The 19,504-nt window shown below is 51.9% G+C and overlaps 1 long non-coding RNA gene across 1 annotated transcript; it reads right to left on the reverse strand.

Annotated features, from left to right (window-relative positions):
* Positions 1-3,959: 3,959 nt before the first annotated feature.
* LOC116570954 lies at positions 3,960-16,141 on the reverse strand. Its single transcript, XR_004277613.1, has 3 exons — positions 16,130-16,141; positions 11,096-11,105; positions 3,960-4,137 (listed from the first exon to the last, which is right to left on the reverse strand). It is a non-coding gene; the product is annotated as an uncharacterized LOC116570954 (long non-coding RNA).
* Positions 16,142-19,504: the final 3,363 nt, after the last annotated feature.

The raw sequence follows: 19,504 nt of genomic DNA on the forward strand, positions 1-19,504 counted from the left end.
GTTTGGCAGAAAAAACCTCTACCCAGCCTGAGAAGGTATCTATAAAAACTAACATATACTTGTGCCCATATTTTCCGGGTTTCATGTCTGTAAAATCTATTTCCCAGTAAATTCCTGGTTCCTTACCTCTTTCTCTTTTCCCTCTTCCTATTTTAGTTCTTCCCACATTAACTGCCTGGCATTGAGCACATCTATCAACTACATCCTGAACCATACGCCCTAATTTAGAAACTGGGAACTGCTTGTCTATAAGTTCCTTGAGTCTGCATATCCCAAAATGTAGACCTGATGTATCTGGTCTACTAACTTCTTACCTAGTCTTTGAGGAAGAATTATTTTTCCTGTTTTAGTCTTAGCCCAGTCCCCTCCATAGTCCAATGTAACCCATTTTGTAAATACTTTAAATCTGCTTCTGAATAGTTCAGTTTTTCTGGTAGGGCTGGAGCTGGGAGTGTAACCAGTTCTTGCACTATTTCTTGGGCTGCTTGCTTTGCAGCTTGATCTGCTAAGTGGTTTCCTTTTGACATCAGATCAATCCCCTTTTGCTGTCCTAGGCAATGCATAACAGCCACCTCTTTTGGGTCCCAAATAACCTGGAGAAGAGCCAGTATTTATCCTCTGTTTCTAATTCCTTTTCCTTCTGATGTTAATAGGCCCCCTTTTTTAAAATAAATAGCCCCATATATATGGAGAGTAGCAAAGGCATACCTGCTCTCCATATAGATGTTGGCGGTTTTACCTTTGGCCATCTGCAGTGCCTTAGTGAGTGCAATCAGTTCTGCTTTTTGTGCTGAAGTTCCGTGTGGCAGGGCTGCTGTTCAGAGTTCCTGCTCAGGAGAAACCACCACAGCCCCCGCCTACCTCTTTCCATCGACCATGTAGCTACTCCCGTCTGTGAACAGAGTCATCTCTGCATCCAGGAGGGGAATGTCTCTGAGGTCCAGCCTTATTTCTGTGACTTGGGTTAGGACCTCCCCGCAGTTGTGTGGGTGGTCAGCCAGCTCCTCTGGCAGCAGCGTGGCTGGATTTAGCACTGCCGGAGGCCGAAAGGTCACTCTTGGTTCGTTGAGGAGGAGGGAGGGCCTGATACCCCGTCACTCAGGTGTTTGTCATCCATTGGTCTGGTGGAGTCTGGAGAAGGCTCTTGATAGTGTGTGTGGTGGTTATGATGAGATTTTGACCCAAATTCTATTTATTTGCATCCTTGACGAGGAGGGCTGTGGCAGCAATTATGCAGAGGCAAGAGGGGAACCCAGCCGCTACTGGATCTAGTTTCTTGCTAAGATAGGCCACTGGCCTTCGCCAAGGTCCCAGAGTCTGAGTAAAAACTCCTTTGGCCACCCCTGCTTTTTCATCCACATACAAGTGGAAGGGCTTGGTAACATCTGGGATGACCAATGCTGGGGCACTCAGTAAGGCTATTTGTAATTCCCGAAATGCTCCTTCTGCCTCAGCTGTCCACTCTGATTCATAGTGAGCCCCCCTTTTGCCAGTTCGTAGAGAGATCGGGCAATCTTCACAAACCGTGGTATCCACAACCTACAGTAGCCCACTCTCCCAAGAAACTCCCTCACTTGTCAGGATGAGGTGGAGCGGGGGTATCGGGAGATCACCTGTTTCCTGGACTCAGACAGTGAATGCACTCCTTCATGGAAATCAAAGCCTAGATAAGTGGCATGGCTCTGACAGAGCTGCACTTTCTTTGTTGACACCCAATACCCTTTTTCCTGCAGAGTCTGTGAGAGAGCTCTCGTCCTCCACAAACATGACTCATAGTCCTCAGCGGCTGCTAGCAAGTCATCAACACACTGTAACAGAGTGACTCCCGGGTTGGTGGTTCTGTACTCACACAAATCCTCATGTAGGGCCTCATCAAAAATGGTGGGTGAATTCTTGAATCCTTGGGGAAGTCCTGTCCAGGTGAGCTGGCCTTGGAACCCTTCCTGTGGGTCGGACCACTCAAAAGCAAAAAGGGGCTGAAATTCCCTTGCTAAAAATATGCAGAAAAATGCATTCTTGAGATCTAAGATGGCATACTCAGATCTTTCCAGGCCCAGGAGGGAGAGTAGGATATAGGTACCATCGGGTGGATATCTTCAACCCGTTTGTTAAATTCCCGCAAGTCCTGCATGAGTCGGTACTCCCCAGTCTCAGCCTTTCTGATGGGCAGCAAATGTGTGTTCCATGGAGATTTGCAAGGAACTAGGATCCCATCTCCTTGGAGGCGGTTAATGTGTTTTCTGATCTTTCCTTTGTTCCCAGGGAAGGGGGTACTGCCGAATGCGAACAGCCATAGCCATTGCCTTTAATTGTACCACCACTGGAGGTTGTTCCTTGGCCAAGCCAGGGTCTTCCCTTCTGCCCAGACCTCAGGAAACTCGACCTATAGGATTTGGAGAAGACCCCCCCTTTTGTCTCCTCTGGTTTTGAGACTGGCTCATAAAGGAGGTATTCATCTACTGCTGCCATAAGCACCTGTACAGTGGGTTGTCTCAAGGTTACAGCCATGTCTTTCTTCCTTCCTTCCGAGAACTGAATGCCAGCTCATAACTTGTGGAGGAGATCTCTTCCCATCAAGTTATATGGGGCATTAGGGAGAACCAAAAATCGATGTTTAACTATTCCCAAGGCCAAATTTAAAGTCCTTTCTGTTGTCCATTTATGTCTCTCTGTGCCATTTGCTCCTTGTACCCAGACTTCCTCTCCAAGTAGTGTTCCCATAGGTTTAAGTAATGATGAAAATTGGGCTCCCGTGTCCACCAAAAAATCAACTGATTTCCCCTTGGCTTTAATTTTTACTCCAGTGGCCAGCATTGTCGTCTTCTTTTGGGGGCACTCCCTGGCCCAGTGTCCATTTTCCTTACAATAAGCACACTAATATGAATCTAAGTCTTCCCACCTGCCTTCTCTGTGCTTAGGCTTTTCCTTCTATTTATCATCCCCTACCTGTCTCATATAATGCCAAAACCTTAACCAGCTTTTGTCTGTTTTTTTTTTTTTCATCCTCCTGTGCATCCCTGTTGTTAAACAATTTTTCTCAGGAACTAATTCAGATTCTTCCCTTCAAATCCTTCAATTTTCTGAAGTTTCCTCCCTATATCTGGGGCTGACTGACTGGCAAAAGCAAGATTCACTGCCCCCTGATTTTTGGGTGCCTCAGGGTCGATTGGGCTATAAATTTTATAGGCTTCAATAAGAATTTCTAGGAAAGCTCTTAGAGACCCAGTCTTACCTTGAGTCACCGTACTAATTCTGGTTTAGTCCAAGTGCAACTTTTACTTCTAGAAATTCAGTTCCAGGATTTCAACATATCAAAGACTTGTATTTGTTCTGAAATTCTCCTATATGAATTTCTTTTAAGGTGGAATTCATCTTACAAGAGAATTAAAACAATTACAAATGACAAAAAACTCAGAATAGATATGGTTAAATATGAAATGATGACCCTTATCAAAACATTAAAACTTTAGGAAATGTATAGAACCTCTGGAGTAGTTACAGCATTTACCCAAATGTAACCCAAGGCTTATCATTGATTTAGCAGTACTTTCTGAGTAACTTAGCATATCAGGGAAAAGCCTCATGAGTCAAAGAGATCTTATTTACAATTCTGGGTGGGCAAAGAGAAAACCATTTACATTTTCTTAGAAACATCTCAATCTCTAGTGAAGACTAAATATTAACCAATTATGAACTGTTGCGAGAGCAGTTAAGCACAAAACATGTTTACCAACAGATTTCAAAAGCACAAACCTAGTTCCAGCAACCAGCGCCCTACCACTTCATCCCATTTGTCATCCAAGCAAAACTTCAAAGCTTCAGGTTACCAAAGACTCTGAAAGCTACTTTAACAATTACCCATTAAAACCCTGAAACAGACAGTTAACCATCAGCCCAGTCATCCCTCCGTCAACAGACCTCATGTTCCACCTGGGCCCATTCCACTTCAGATGCCATGCATTCCCCGCCAGCAAGGGGTGGGGCTAGGCAGTCCATGCTAGGCCAGAAAAGGCAAGGAATTCCCCGAAACAAAGGGAGTTTTGGCAGCTTCTTGGGAATATTCCTTAAAGTCTCTTGTCTCGAGGTCGGTTCATCCCGCAGCGCCAGTTCTGCTTACCAGAAGTGGCCCACTAGGCACTGTATTCCATGCCCAGCTCCAATGAGCATCGGCATTGGGCACCTTAAACCGGCATTAGACTAACCCTAGTTGGCTCCATTCGTAGACCTTAACACACGAAATGAGTGAGCGAGAAGCCTCACATCTATTACGAAGTATGGAGAGACGAAAGTCAGAGTCCCCTTACTCTCTCCTTGCCCCATTCCTTCAGTCATAACAAACAACAAAACAGACAACAAAAAGACCAGACAAAGACAACCACAGACCCAGCTGTCCTGCCACAGGTGGGGATTTTCTCAGTCCCCGGTGACCACCTAGGGGGACTCTAACCCCCCAGCCGCCCACGGGGACTTGAACCCCCCGGCAGGCCCCTGACCGCCCAGGGGTATTCGAACCCCCCAGCGATCCCCTGACTGCCTAGGGGGACACGAACCCCCAGAGAAAGCCCAGGGGGACTTGAACCCCCTGACCATCTAAGGGGACTCAACCCCCCGACCGCCCAGGGGGCCTTGAACCCCCTATCGATCTACCAGCAGAGGGATGGGGCATCCCTGCATCCACTCCTGGGGAGCATGGCTGCATCCAGCTTCTCCCCGGTGGGCCATACCCTGGAGCTCCAACCAGACAGACAGACAAGATCCCAATACCCAAGATCCCAATACCTCTGGAAGCTTTTCCCAAAAATTCCGATGCTGGCTCAGTTTTCGTTGTTTGATCCCGGACGAGCCCCCAGTGTTAGGGTCCGTGATCAAAGGAATGAGACTGACACAAGGTGAAAATCAAACAAAGCTTTATTTCACTCCAAGCATAGAAAATCAAACCAACTGGTAGGGGCCATCTCTTATGAAGAGGCCATGACGACAAGGACACCACTCCCGATGACGAAGAGGCGATGACGATGAGAACGATAATGCCGCTCCAGCGAGGCCACTCCCCGGACGAGGCCACTCCCCGGACGAGGCCGCTTCCGACGACGAAGAGGCGACAACGACAGCGAGGATGACAACCCCGATGACACAGACTCTGTTCCCCATGATGCCACTCGGACAAGGCCGCTACCCGAATGACGCTGCTCTGGATGAGGCTGCTCATCAAGGAGGCCGCTCCCTAGACGAGGCTGCTCCCCTGTGAGGCTGCTCACCAACGAGACCGCTCCCCTGTGAGGCTGCTCACCAACGAGACCGCTCCCCAGACAAGGCTGCGAGGCTGCAGCTCGGGCGGCGAGGCTGCTCACAGCGGGGCCACGGCTTGGGGCAGCGAGGCCGATGACTTCCCTAATTGCTCCCGACGACTATCACTCCGACGATTACCCTAACGGCTATCCCAATGGCTACCCTAACGGCTATCCCAACAGGTATTCTAACTCCTCCTACTACTCCCCCACCCCAGCCTCACAGACTAACCTTAATAGAGGTGGTTGAGCCCGGCCCACACACAGGTGGCCAATGAGATTTCAACTCACCACAGTAAATATATGCACGTCCCACTGACTGGATGTCTCCATCGGGCCTGGCCTTCCCCTATATCCAGGGTTTGCAATTAAGTTCCTCTGGGAGGGGCAGGGCCAATCTAAGCCCACAACCAAATGGCTCCCTCCGGCTAACCAGGCCCTTACAAATCCATCTCCCTCTCCAAACTTTTGTGCTATTATAATACATTTTGGTTCTATATGTATTCTATTTTTAAAAATTTTTATTTATTTTAATTTCTTTTCAGTGCTCCAGAATTCACTGTTTATGTACCACTTGTTGCCCCATGCAATACAGGCCCTCTGTAATATCTACCACCAACCTCCCACCCCCTCCCTTCCCAAACCCTGTTTGTTTCTCAGAGTCCACAGTCTCTCATGGTTCCTCTCCCCCTCCGATTTCTTCCAACTCACTTCTCCTCCATCTCCCCGTGTCCTCCATGTTATTCCTATGCTCCACAAATAAAACCATATGGTAATTGACTCTCTCTGTTTGACTTATTTCACTCAGCACAATCTCCTCCAGTCCAGTCCATGTTGATATAAAAGTTGGGTATTCATCCTTTCTGATGGAGGCATCATCCTCCATAGTGTATATGGACCACATCTTCCTTATCCATTCGTCCGTTGAAGGGCATCTTGGTTCTTTCCACAGTTTGGCAACCGTGGCCATTGCATCTTTGGGGTAAATACCCAGTAGTACAATGGCAGGGTCATAGGGAAGTTATCCTGGCTAACAGGATCCAACAATACATTAAAAAGATTATCCGCCATGACCGGGTGGAATTTACCCTTGGGATGCAAGGATGGTTCAACATTTGCAAATCAATCAATGTGACAGAACAAATCAGTAACAGAAGAGAGAAACCACATGGTCCCCTCAATTGACGCATAAAAGCATTTGACAAGACACAGCATCCGTTCCTGATTAAAACCCTTCAGAGTATAGGGACAGACGGAACATTCCTGAACTTCACAAAAATCCATCTAAGAAAACCCCGCAGAGAATGTCGTCCTCCTCGGGGACCGCTCCCAGGCTTCCCGCGCAGACCGGGGCAGGAGGAGGCTGTCCACTCCCCCACTCTCGTTCGGCACCAGAAGTCCACGCACAGCACCGGACCACAACGAGAAATCAAAGGTATCCAAATGGGCAGAGGCGGAGTCAAACTGTTCGCAGAGGACACGATGCTTCAGGTGGAGGCCCCCAAACTAGGGCCCACGCAGCAGGGCAGTCACGCAGCTGACACCCAGCGCCGCCCCAGCACCACCGCGCTCGCAGGGGACGAGGCCGCAGCCCCAGCTGCCCATCAGCCTGGCGGCACGTGCGCCGCCCCGCAGCTCGCCCCGCAGCTCGCCCCGCAGCTCGCCCCTGCACCGCACGCCCGCGCTCCCCGCGCTGCAAGCCCCGCCCCGACGCCCCGCGGCCCCGCGGCCCCTCCCGCAGCCCGTGGCTTACCGCCCCTGACCGTCCCCCGACGCCGGCTCTCGGTCCGCTCCGCCAGCGGAGAGGCTCCTGGAGGGCAGGCTGGGTGGGGGCCGCGCCACACGCGGGGCAGGGCCAGGCCCACGACCCCCCACGCCCGTGGGGACCCGCGGGGACCCGCGTCGCGCCTCCCACGTGTCCCCTCCGCCGCCACGTCGAGCGAGGCCTCGCGGAGCCTCATGGGAGGTCAGCGCACAGCACTCTGGGAAAGCCTCCAGCGGAGCCCTGTGCGCAGGCGCAGCCCCGCCCCGGAAGCTGTCTCTGGCGGTGAGGGCGGGGCGGCGGGAGGTGGGCGGGGCGGGCGCGGTGCGGTGGGAGCGGCGGGAGGTGGGCGGGGCGGGCGCGGTGCGGTGGGAGCGGGCTCCGGCTCCGAGGGGCTGGCGGGGGCGGAGAAGCGCGGGCTGCGGGGGTGCGGGGAGGCGGTGGGGAGCCATGGGGCGGGCGACTTCTGGCCGCCTGGGAGGATGCGGGGGCGGGGAGTCTGCGGGACCGCTGGTTCGGAGCGAGGCGGAGGGCGCTGCCTGCGGGGCGAGCCGGACGCGGGGCGAGCCGGACGCGGGGCGAGCCCGGGCCCGTGCGGGCATCGGTGCGGAGAAGACGCCTGGTTCTCGCCGGGGGGTCGCAGGCTCCCGCGATCGCAGGCTGCGGCGCGGTGGCGTCCCGGGAGCGCAGAGCCGGCGCGGGTCCAGGAGGGCGGCTCTGGGCCCGACCTGACCCCCGGCCGGACACCGCGGTGCGGTGGACCCCCCGCGGGACACCGGGCGGACATGCGAGCGGACACCGGGGAGCCACGCGGGCCGCCGCGCAGCATCGCGGACGTGCGGTCGGAGCGCGGGTCAGGGCCGCCCTGTGTGCGCCGGAGCGGGGAGCGCCGCTGGGGTCCGCACAGGCGAGGAGGCGGCCGCGTCGGGTCCGCGCTGCGCCCCGTGGGACGGCGCCGTGGTCGTCGTTGCTCGCGACAGCCCGGGGGGGACGGCTCGGTGCGCGCCCGCGGGCTCGTGCGGGCGGGGATGTCCCCGCACAGCAGGGAGACGCCGGCGATCAGCCGACGGTGCGGAAAGCGGAGGGGCCGCGTGCGTGACCGCCGAGTGGCCGCTGTGCGCCTGGGACAGGCGCGGGTGCGTCCGAGGGGGCGTCCGAGGGGACGTCCGAGCTTGGCCCGCCCCGCAGCGCCGCCGCCGCCCCGCGAGCCGCTCGGGGTCAGGGCGGGGTGGGGTGCGGGTGGGCCTCGAGGCGGGCGCGGGGCACGAGAGAGATGCGCGAGCTGCGGAGTTTTGTGTCGTTGCGTTTCCATGAACGGAGCCGAAGTCCGCGTCCTCGCCGGGATCCAGCAGGTCAGACCCGGCCCGCCCGAAGCCTCCTCCGGCCCCACCGGCCCTCAGCCACGGGCCGGCTTCCTGCCCCGGAACCTCCTCGCGGGTTGGTCCGTCCTGACCTCCCCGCACGTCCTTTCCCCGGAAACCCCTCGCGCTCCCTTCCCCGCGGAGGGTCGGGGCCCGCACGTGGACTCGGCTCTGCTGCCGGCCGATGCGCACCCGCTGCCCCCGCCCGGCTCCAGGGCTCAGGCCGCGCGCACTGGCGCTGCCCCGCCCGGCTGTGGCTTCTCTGAGGGAGTGACCGCCGACGGGCCCTGCGCCCCGCGGACGCGCCGGCTGCCCCGTCTCTGTGCCCGGCCTCCCTGTGTTGTCGGGGCTCAGAGTCTCCCCGGCTCTCCTGCCAGCCCCGCTGGTGCTCGAGACATGGCTCTCTGGGGCCCCGAAGACCTGCCTGTGGCTCCCGGCGTGTTCTTGGGGCCCGGATTGAGCTGCGCCCGGCAGCGAACCCGCTGCTCCTTCTCCCTTTGCCTCCGTCCCGCCCGGCGGTCGTAGCTCCTGCTCTCTGTCCGGTAAGTAAATAAAACCTTAAAAACAGAGAAAACATTGCTCTTCGTGCGCTCTCCCGCACAACAGTGTGTTTGCCCGGTCGGCCCTGGGGCTGGGCCCTGAGATTCCTAAACCGGAATCGTTGCTGCAGCCAGTGTGGACTTGAGGGGGACCTGGCGCACCGCAGGAACAGCAGCAGGACGGCCCGAGCAGGCAGGAGTTCGCTGGGTGCTCCGCACAGTCACGTCTGCAGCGGCCGGAGACGCGCACAGCACCCGGCACGCCTCACGGCCGGGGAGACACGCAAACGTAGAAGACCGTAAATCTCCCAGATTTACGGATTCACAGATAAAGCAGCTTACAGTTCTTTTCCTTTTTGCTTTGACATAGTATGTCAGTGGTTAAGAGCTATTTCGTCCTTTTCTGTGTCATCTAGTTAGGACTCTTTTAAAAACCCGTCAGAATTTAACCTCCGGAAAAGGAACATTTTAGCCTGTTTGAAATGTAAAGATTCTTACTTCACAAAATGTTAAAATGTATTCGATGTGTGCTACAATGTAAATGTCCGGGTTCTGTGTCTGCTCATGAGTCGCCCCTATTGCTTTAACGGCTGTTACGGTGCATAGTATTTGCTCAGGCAGGCTCCGCAGAGCTCACACTCGTAACCCTGGGATCAAGACCCGAGCTGAGACCAAGAGGCAGACACTTAACCCGCGGAGCCACCCAGGCAATGCAAGTTGCTGAGTCGTTTTTTTTAAAAAACCCTGTCTTTGAGGTGGCGAAGTTCATTTGGGGCTGCTATGTAATGAAGCCACGTGGCCTCTAGGTGGCGGTGTTGTCTAGCGCGGAACACACTGCCCCTCTGCAGACTTTCCATTATTCTTTTAAAAAGGTTTTATTTTTTTAAGTCAAGTCTGCACACAACGTGGAGCTTGAACTCACAGCCCTGAGATCAAGAGTCGCACGCTCCTCCGACTCAGCCAGCCGGGCACCCAGAGACTTCGACCGTTAAATACAAAAAATCAAATGGGAAAGTTCTGTGGAAGTGGACTTTTTTGAGTATACGTCCATATTAAAGTATCAAAGCACTAAATATGATCAAAACGGTCAGGACAAAGATTGTGAAGATAAATTATCCTGGTAGAGTTATTCTTCATTTTCCTCTTTTTTTGAGGGTTTATTCATTTCTCTTTCACATACTTTCAGTTTCAAATTCCATGTATAGTATGTAAAAGGAAAACGCAGCACTATCTAAAGGAGCACACGTGCATATACCTAGACACGTAAATACGTGGTTCTTACTGTAGTATTTACAAGGGGAAATCAGTGACCGCTATTGTCATGAAAGAACATTTGATCTTTCCGTATATATTTCTCTCTTTCTCGGCAACTAGAAAAGTAGCAACAGAGTTTAAATTTCTTTTTTTTTTTAATGTTTAGACAATGGCTGCTGACAAAATTGATAACTTACACAGTCAAGAAGGATCACATGTCAGAATGGCTTTTGGAGGTTCTGGCATGTTTATATTGCTCTGCTGTGATACAGAATTTAAAAGGCCTTTGCTCTGAATGGATTTTATTTGTCACCGTTTACTCGTTTCTTCTGTTTTAAGAAAACTGCAGAAAATGAAACACATTTTTTGGTGTGTTTATTATTTTTTTAATTTTTTTTTTAAAGATTTTATTTATTTATTTGACAGAGAGAGATCACAAGTAGGCAGAGAGACAGGCAGAGAGAGAGGAGGAAGCAGGCTCCCTGCTAAGCAGAGAGCCCGATGCAGGACTCGATCCCAGGACCCTGAGATCATGACCTGAGCCGAAGGCAGCGGCTTAACCCACTGAGCCACCCAGGCGCCCTGGTGTGTTTATTTTTAAAGAAAGCATTGTCATCTGTGATACACCTGTGGGAATTCGTTGTTTTACTTACATATATTGAAGTAGTCAACTAGCATCAGGTTCTCAGGGGCTCCTTCCCTGAACAGGGAATGAACTTTGGGGACCACTAGCATCATTGCTATGACACATGTCTGGGGCCAGTTCAGTTCATGCAGGGAAAGTTATGCCCTGGGGAGCTCCTAGTGGGGGTGTCCTGAGTGGTCCTGCAGATGTCAATGTTCCCCAGGCTTGGAAGGAGTTCCTTAGAGTGCTGGAGGGCTCAGTCCAACCCGGCAGCTCCTTCACTCATTCATCAGCACAGGAGTGCCTGTGTGTATCGTGTCTTCTGTACGTAGGTGAGGGGAGCAGGCAAGGGTGTGGACAGAGGACAAGGAAGGGAGAATGCCCAGGACTGAGTCCGGTAGCAAGCACGTGCTCAGGAGTTGGAGGCAGTTGTGACATTCTGGGAGGCAGGAAGTAAACCAGGAGGGTTTGTGGCACAGAGAGTAAGGAGGCGTGAGCTGTCACAATTGTCCCCTGGTGCTGAGAGTTGGTACGGTGGTGCCTGAGATCTGCTGGGAATGACAATGACAAGATGGAGGGTGGGGACCATCAGGAGGGCTGTTTGATGGCACGAGGGGCCCGGAAGTCCAATAGGGTGAGTGGGAGATGGGGAAATGAAGAATCCATGCCCCCTTGCCTTTGAGTATTGGGAGAGAGATGGGCAATGCCACAGGAGGGTAATGCAGGTTCGAGCAGGAAAGTACCTGAATCAGAGATGCCCACACTCTGGAGGAAAGCCTGCACCCTCCACATATCACCCAGAGCCAGCCTCCTCTTATCCAAACCACATCCATGTCCAGGGAGAGGGTTTTCATCTGGACTCAGGAGATAGGCACCAGCTCTCCAGCAGTCATGATTCCACTCCACAAACATGAGCAGGTAACTAAGAGATACCAACACGTGAAGAAAGCCAGAGAGGAGTCACTGCAGAAAACAGAAGAAAATGATGCTAATCAAAGAAGGCAAGGGCAGAGATAGTCAGATCCAATCCAAGATATTGTGTGTGTGCCAGATACAGCTGTACCTGAAGCCTGATCTCGAGCATTTGGATTACACAAGCCAAGATGCCTTTCTTCCTTCAGCAGGTCTGAATTGTACCCTTTATCCACATACACGATGGCCTTGACTGTGTTCACTGATGTATCTACTCTTGGAAAATTCGGGGACATTTTTACGGTGAGTGTCTATAAAATTGCAGGAAAAACAAACATTAACTCTGATGTCATTATTTCTCCTAAAAATTATTTACAACACAAAGAAATGAGACAACTAGACAGAAGAGTAAATTAAGTTTATGACAGTGTCAGTCTTCAATCTTTGCTTTATGATCCATTTAATAAGTTCTTAGCGTCAATGATGACCTGTAGGTCCTCATAATCCTCTCCAAAGAAATCGGCTCACTGTAAGTATACTCAAGTGTTGTCATGTGGATTAATTCATTATCCTCTGTTTTGCTTTTCCTTAAAACTTCACCCATTAACAAACTGTTTCCTGTGTCAGTCTGTACTGTTGCTTTTGTCTGTAGGGCTCCTAACACTTCGCATGCAAACGCCACCGTGCTCCCACTCCCGCGTTCCATGCCTCAGATGATGTTGTAGGGCTGTTCTTCATGAGGAAAGTGGTCCGAGAACTGTCTTCCCTTGTCTCTGTGGACACGAAATGCCAGATCTTCTAAGGACTTTGTATCTGATGTCAACTCTGTGTTCCTGGTGTATTATGTTTTCCATCGTTAGCTCTGAGATTCCAAACCCTACAGGGTTCAGGAAGAGAGCAGAAATCCCCTGGGGAGCTACCATGGGAGGAGGCATCTCCTTTCTTTTTCAGAGCAGCCCACACTCGTTCATTTAACTTCCCTTGAAATGATGCTACCTTTCCCTTACGGGAATAACAATCTTATGACTCACTGTCCACGCATAAATCATTTGAGGGATATAGATTGTGAATTTGGATCTGGCACTGAATTTCAAAAGATGAAGTTTCTATGTGGACTTTAAATTTTATTCTTTCTCTCTTTTTACTAATTTTTGGAAGCCTGTTTGGGCAAAAACGTCACTGAATTGGGTCAAAGAGAAGACCAAGGTTGGAAAAGAGAATAGTGAAGTCTTACCTTCAAAAAACCAGGGGGCTGGGCTGGCTGAGTGCACCGTGATGGGGGAGGGGCCGTCCTGACCCAGCCGTGGCCCTCCCCTACCTGATCTGGTCCTTGCATCACCTATGGTTTGTACCCCAACCCAAGACACTTTTGCAGGTTTATTTAAATTCTCAAGTTTATAAAAAGGACAAGCTTCCTAGGTAACACAGGAGGGCTGTGAGCCCCACAGATGTGACATGATGGTGAATTTTCCTTCCTTCTGTCCAAGAGGTAAGAACTCCCCGTATTGTTCATTGGTGTTGCTACAGACGCCTCTCTGTCCCCCAGAAAAGGAGAGGCTGGATCTTATCTGGAGCTCTTCCAGAAATTTCCACGCCATTAGAATAACCTGTCTGCATTAGGATTAAATTGCTCTGAGCAGAAGTTTCTCACTAAAACAAAACAGCATGGAATGGGCCAGTAGCATGGTCAGAACTTGCCACCAAATGGAAAAGGAGAGCCTCCATGAAGAGACGGTGACTTCCCTAGCTGTGCCACAAGGTTTTACCCCCCAGCGAGGAGCAAACAGCTGTTTCAAAGTACAGCACAGGCTGGTTATGGCTTATTCAATAAAGTGTTTCAAAGGACCAGAAGTTAGATCTTGAAGGACGTCAGGGCAAGATCAGGAGAGATCGTAGAATCTTAGTGCTGAATGGTCCGTGTGGTCCCTGTGCGCAAATCCCCCACTCTGCAGGGTCCCCCCCCCCATGCTCTTTCATGCACGCGGGGTGAGCCCCCGGTATTACCCCCGGGCTCCTCCATCCCTATGGACAAGCCCCATGCAGCTGTCCCCAGCCTTGCGCTCAGAAGGGGAGGGCAAGTGGTGTCTTTGCCCTTCGGGAAGGGAGAAAGCCCGCGTCTCCCTGTGCCTCACCTAAGGGGCGAGCCCACAACACGAGCAGGACAGCTCCCCTCGGCGGCTCACCGCAGGGCAGGTGGCCCCGGGCCCCAAGCCACACCGTAGCTCCGGGCTTGGAACAGCGGTGAGCGTGGAGGTCTGGCGCGGGTGTGCTATGCGGGCTCAGGTCACGAAGATGACTAAGGAAACCTGCTCCTCACATCTGAAATCCAGGAACTGCTCCTTCCAGCCTCCATGTGGCCCCGGGAAGTTGGAAGCCGAGGGCCGCTCCGACTCTGTGGAGCGCTAAGACTCTGCTTCTTTCTGGGGTTTGCTTCCTCAGCTCACACCGGAGGGAAGCACGTAGCAGGTTCTGCCCAGGAAAGCGTCGGAAGAATAGCCCGAATGGCTCGGGTTAAGGACGGTTCTCATGGCACTTGCAGATTTGAAGGCAGGTGGGAGGTGCGCCGTGCTTTGTGTGGCTGAACTCACAGGCTCTTCTGCCTTTTCTTCAAGTTTCCTTAAAAACAAAACAAAAACAAAAACAACAGACCACACACACACACAAACACCCCCCCCCCCCCACCAAAACAGTAAAGAAAGTGAGGACAGTAAATCCAGGAGGTGGAATTAGAAGCCTCATACGATGTCCTAGGATTTTTATTTCATTTGCTCTGTGTCTCAGGCAAGGAAAAGTCAATCAGCTCTGAGCTGCTGTGCTCGTCGTCTTAGAACCCGGTCACCGGTGAACACCGTGTGGCCGTCCTGAACGCTGAGACTTCCCCAACGTGAGGTAGGCGGCAGAACGGGGGGCTCGCTGTGTACAAGCAGAGCTCCAGCCCTCATATCTGGGTCCACCCTCTTGGGGGCCCCCTGTCCCTGAGGATTCCCGGTATCTGAGTGTTCCCACTGGCCACTCACATCCAGGCCTATGAGCCGTGGTCAGCTCTAAAATCAGGTCGACTTTGGGTCAGCTGTGACTTCAAATCAAGTCAGAAGGCAGCATTCTCATACTTATTTGCAAAAATGTCTCTAGTTTATACAGATTCCTTCCTGCAGTACGCATCGGGAGAATATCAAAAATTCGAGACTGGCCTGCCTTGCACATTGATAACGCTGCCAACCTTCTCAGCCAAACAAAGTTGCAGATTTTGAAATCGGGGCTTAAAAATTCAGACACATTTTTAAATTTTAATTGAGACAGAAATGAAAATAAATTGTAGGAAGTGTAATAAGAATTTTTCTACCCTGTATCACTCTAAGCTTGAACCTTTCCATAGTGACCCTAATAATCAATTATGCCTTGATATAGCTGGGTCTTCTATTAGAAAAATGAGAAAAAATTAGAAAAAAGGAGAAGTTTGAGTCTTTTGGGGAAACCTGGAAGAAATGGAAGCTTTGAGTGACATCAGAGGGGAATTACTGTAGCCGCTACTGGAGGATGTTACAAAAGACCTGGATATGGAGAGTGCCGGGGTTTGCCAAACAGAGGAGGCCGCCTTGTAAGCACCACTGTGGGACGCAGCTTTGATTTTTTTGATTTGATTTGATGAAGTGCCCTGTTCATCCGGGGGGGGGGGGTTCTCCAGACTCACGTCCTGTTTTGGGCTGCATCGTGTGCCCACCATCAAATTCACGTTCTGGAGTCCTAAACCCCGGTAAATCAGAAGGTGACCTTTCTTAGGGAGGTTCTTGACACAGGGAACTGGTTGTTTTGAGGGTATTGGGCTGAGCTGTAATCCAGTAGGACTGGTATCCTTAGAGCAGGAGAGATTTGGACACAGACTCAAGGAGGGAAGACACCATAAAGACACACAGAGAGAAGACAGCCGTCTACAGGCCAGAGACAAGACTGGAATGGATCCTTCCCTCATGGCCCCTGGAAGGAATCAAATCTGTCTCACCTGGATTTTAGACTTCTGACCTCTACGGAAGCCTCTCAGTCAGTGTTGCTTTGTTGTCGTGGCTGGCGGGAGCAGACCCAGGCGGGTCCTATTGTAATAGGCCAGTGGAACCGGGCTACAGAGCTTGGGGGGAACTTGGGCTCTGTTTAGACCAGAACTATGCAAGAAGGGCACAGTGCTGGCCTCAGAGGTGGGCACTTACATAATTTAACAACTTCCTAGTAGTTGTATAAAAAAAGGGAAGCAGGTGAAATTAATTTTAACAATATGTTTTATTTAATCCAATATACCCAAATATCATGTCAATGAGGTGTGTTGAATATAAAGGAGATATTTTACCTTCTGTTTGTGGTCCTAATCCTTAAAATCTGGTGTGTGTGATTTACACGGACAGAGCGTCTATATCGTCAGAAGGTAGGGTTGTTTTGATGGGTGGAAATTGTTCTGGGGGGTGCTTGAGGAAGACAGTTTCTCCTTGCACTATCCTGGCTCCTTTTTTGTGATTTCAGCACTTTGCTGTGGAATCATCTGGTCCTCTCTTGGCTCTAATAGGGGTGGAGTCTAATCCTTCCTGACAGAGATGTGAAACTGGTGGGACCTGTCGCTATATGTTCGAAGCATTGGCTGGTAAGGACCCTTGCGGTGAGGACACATTCCTTTCTCTTCATTACCATATTCAAAGGAAGGCACAGATCTGTCGATGGTTCTGTCATGATTTTGCTCATCTTTGAGCGGAACTGTAGAGTGCTTGCTGAAGGCCATACTAGAAAATTATAATTAATTTCTTTCTTCTGGGAATCTTTACCTGTGGTTTTACTCCTTTTCCATTCCTGTGGTTTTCAGAGCAGTATGTTCTGGCCGAGCGAGTTTGGGTAACACGTGAGTGGCCTGGAAAGCGCTCGTTTCCTCATGGGGGAGTGGGTCTGAATTCCCCTCTGGTTCCTTTAAAAAGAGATTTACTTTTGAAATCGCATTTTCTGTCATTAAGGAAGAACGTGGAAAGAGCGATTGCCATGGTGTCCCAACTGACACCTTCGGATGGGTCCCTTTGAAAAGCTCCAACACCTTGCGATCAACTCCTGCTTGTCCTCAAGAGGAGAAGGAGGAGAAAATCGGATGCGTAATCTCACATCCTGAGGATGCATTAGTAACCCCTTCGGGTGAGTCGTCTGGTCAGTAGGCAAGCGTTTAGGAAAGAATCAGGGTCAGCCAGGATGGGCCCGTCGTGCAAGGTTCAGAGGTAGACGGAGCCCTGTCTGGTGCCTCCGGACTTCTGTCCCCCAGCGGGCGGGCTTGACTCACGAGTGAAAACCCTCCAGGTCGCCTCAAGCTCTATATACTGTTCTCAGGAAGCCGTGTTCCTGCTGGGCGTTTCATCTCACTAAATTCAAAATGAAAACCGCAAACTTGTTGGGACAGCGGTGGTCCCACCAGCGACATGATGGACTGTTACCAAAGGGGATTAAAGAGTCCCCACACATTTATTCCAGGAAAAGGAGCTGGGTGGGCTGAGCCGGTATTAAACAAGTCATGTTGAACTTTATTGTCATTATTCTGTGATTTTCTTCCCGCTTTTGGTGCTGCGCGAACTGCCCCTGGGAATCCCACCTTGTGGAAAGGGTTTTAAAAAAGCATCTTCTTTAACTGTCTTTGTGGGAGTCTTCGGTCCTGTTCGGGGATGCGTGGCTTGAAAGGGCACAGTGAAGAGATGAACATGTCTCCGGGCGGGAAGTGTTTCCACAGCCGCTTCCGCCCTTTCCCTTACGTTCAAGGAGGTGAAGGCAGAATATCGTAGCCTCGAGGTGCGCATCCGTCCCAGTCCCTGGGTGGTTAGAGCCCCAAGCACGGGCGGGGAATGTTCCCTTGCGTTCACGCTCCGGGGGATCTCCTGGAGCCTGGCCCCTGCCGACTCTCTCCCACAGGCAGCAGACACTCTCTGTCCCTCCTCCTAGGAAACAAAGCTGTCCTCATTTTACTTTTACAAGCCGTTTCAGTGTCCGGCTGCTGCTGTAGCACATCACAAACTCAGGGACTTGTAACAACCCCAGTTGCTTTTCTTACAGTCTGGAGGTCAGGACTTCCAAGCTCCTGGCAGGGCCTCAGGCTAATCTGTTTCTTGGCCGTTCACAGCTCCTAGAGTCCGCCTGGACCATGGTCCCCTTCTCTGTCTTCCGAGACAGCACCATAGCACCTTCCTCTGTCCGTCTGTCTCTGGCTGTGGTCAGTTCCCCCCATCTCCCTCTTACAAGGACCCTGATGACTACACCAGGCCCATAGGCTGCAGCAGGATAACCTGCTCCCCTCTGCCCCACACACAGAAGGTGGCTAACCGACTCACACCTTACAACATTTTTTTGGCTCCCTAAGGCAGCAAATTCCCGGGTTCCAGGGATGGGGACATCTTTGGGGTCAGTATTTAGCCATTCAAAGTCCCAGAGCCTGTGCACTCTGACAGACTTGGGTCTCACCATGGCCTGATACGGTCATGTCCCCAACCTCCCTGCTCCCAGCAGGGACAATAGTTTGGGCCATGTGGACACGTGCGAGGACAGGCCCTTTGCTGTCTGTCTGTCTACCTTCTTGGCTTTGATCTAGAGGGAAAACATGGGTGTGGGGGCTTCATGTTTTGGGCTGAAACTTAACAGCAAGCTTGTAATTAGAAACATTAGTTTAAAATATTTTTATTGTCTCGTTGGGATAGTAATGGAAACCCTGTGAGCCGCCGTGGAGAGCAGGATGCGGGCAAAGGAACCAGTCGGCACCAGCACCGAGGGTCCTGCTTCATGGAGTTTGCCTCTTTGAGACGCCAGCAGTCATTTCCAAGCGTATCAAAATGAGGATCGCTGTGGACGGTAACCCTTGCTGGGGCTGGACTTCTGGGTCCGTGCAATGTGCTCAGCTCTCGCAGAGGAGGAGGAGGATGACAGCCGGGCGGTGGGGTCCAGAAGAGGGGGCCAAAGTCTTTCAGAAATGCCGGGAGCCCCGTACTGATTCCAGGCCACAACAGGGAGAGGCCTGTGCCGGTGAATCGAGCGTGTGACTCCCTAGTTCTCCTGGGTGTCCGCTGCTGTCGTGCTGGGCGCTCAGCTCAGCTCCACGTGCCTCTCTGGGAACCAACCAGGCCAGACCTGGGGGGCCTGGGACCTCACACCTCCCCATGTGAGGACCCCCAGGCCCAACAGGAAAGACTAAGTTATGAATACCCGCTTTGTTTGTTTTCTGCTTTTTTTCCAGTTTTGGTTAATCGTAAAAGGAATCCCATACACTTGGAAAATCCACCACAGAAGTTAGCGGTGTCCAGAGCTAGAACTGCGCTTCTCCCCCTCCGACGTAACACGAGTACCGTTTGCTTCATAGACTTCGAACATGATGTCTTTACTCCTTGCTTGCATGGCCCCATCCTCTGCTCGTATGGAATGCGCGCCGGGTCCGATGGGGGCTTTGATGCGAGTACGTGGAATATCGGAGACGTGCGTCCAGACGCCGAGCGGAAAGAGAAGGGAGAGAAGAAAAGAAGAAAAGAAACGAAGCCCGGCTGGGTGGAGCGTTGGCAAAACCCTCTGTCCTTCTTCAAGGACCTCACGCGGACTCGCTAGCGCTAAAGGGGGTTGTCAGCAGTGATATCAGGCAACACGACCCTGTTGGCGAGTTGCATGTGTGGCCGTCTCCGAGGGGGCTGGGTTGGAAAATCGACAAACTGCCATCACAGATCTTGCTCCTGTTAGGGGCTGAGTTGTGTCCCCTTTCCCAGAATTCATACGTT

This window comes from Mustela erminea, chromosome 12, assembly GCF_009829155.1.
Source record: "Mustela erminea isolate mMusErm1 chromosome 12, mMusErm1.Pri, whole genome shotgun sequence".
Lineage (NCBI taxonomy): Eukaryota > Metazoa > Chordata > Mammalia > Carnivora > Mustelidae > Mustela > Mustela erminea.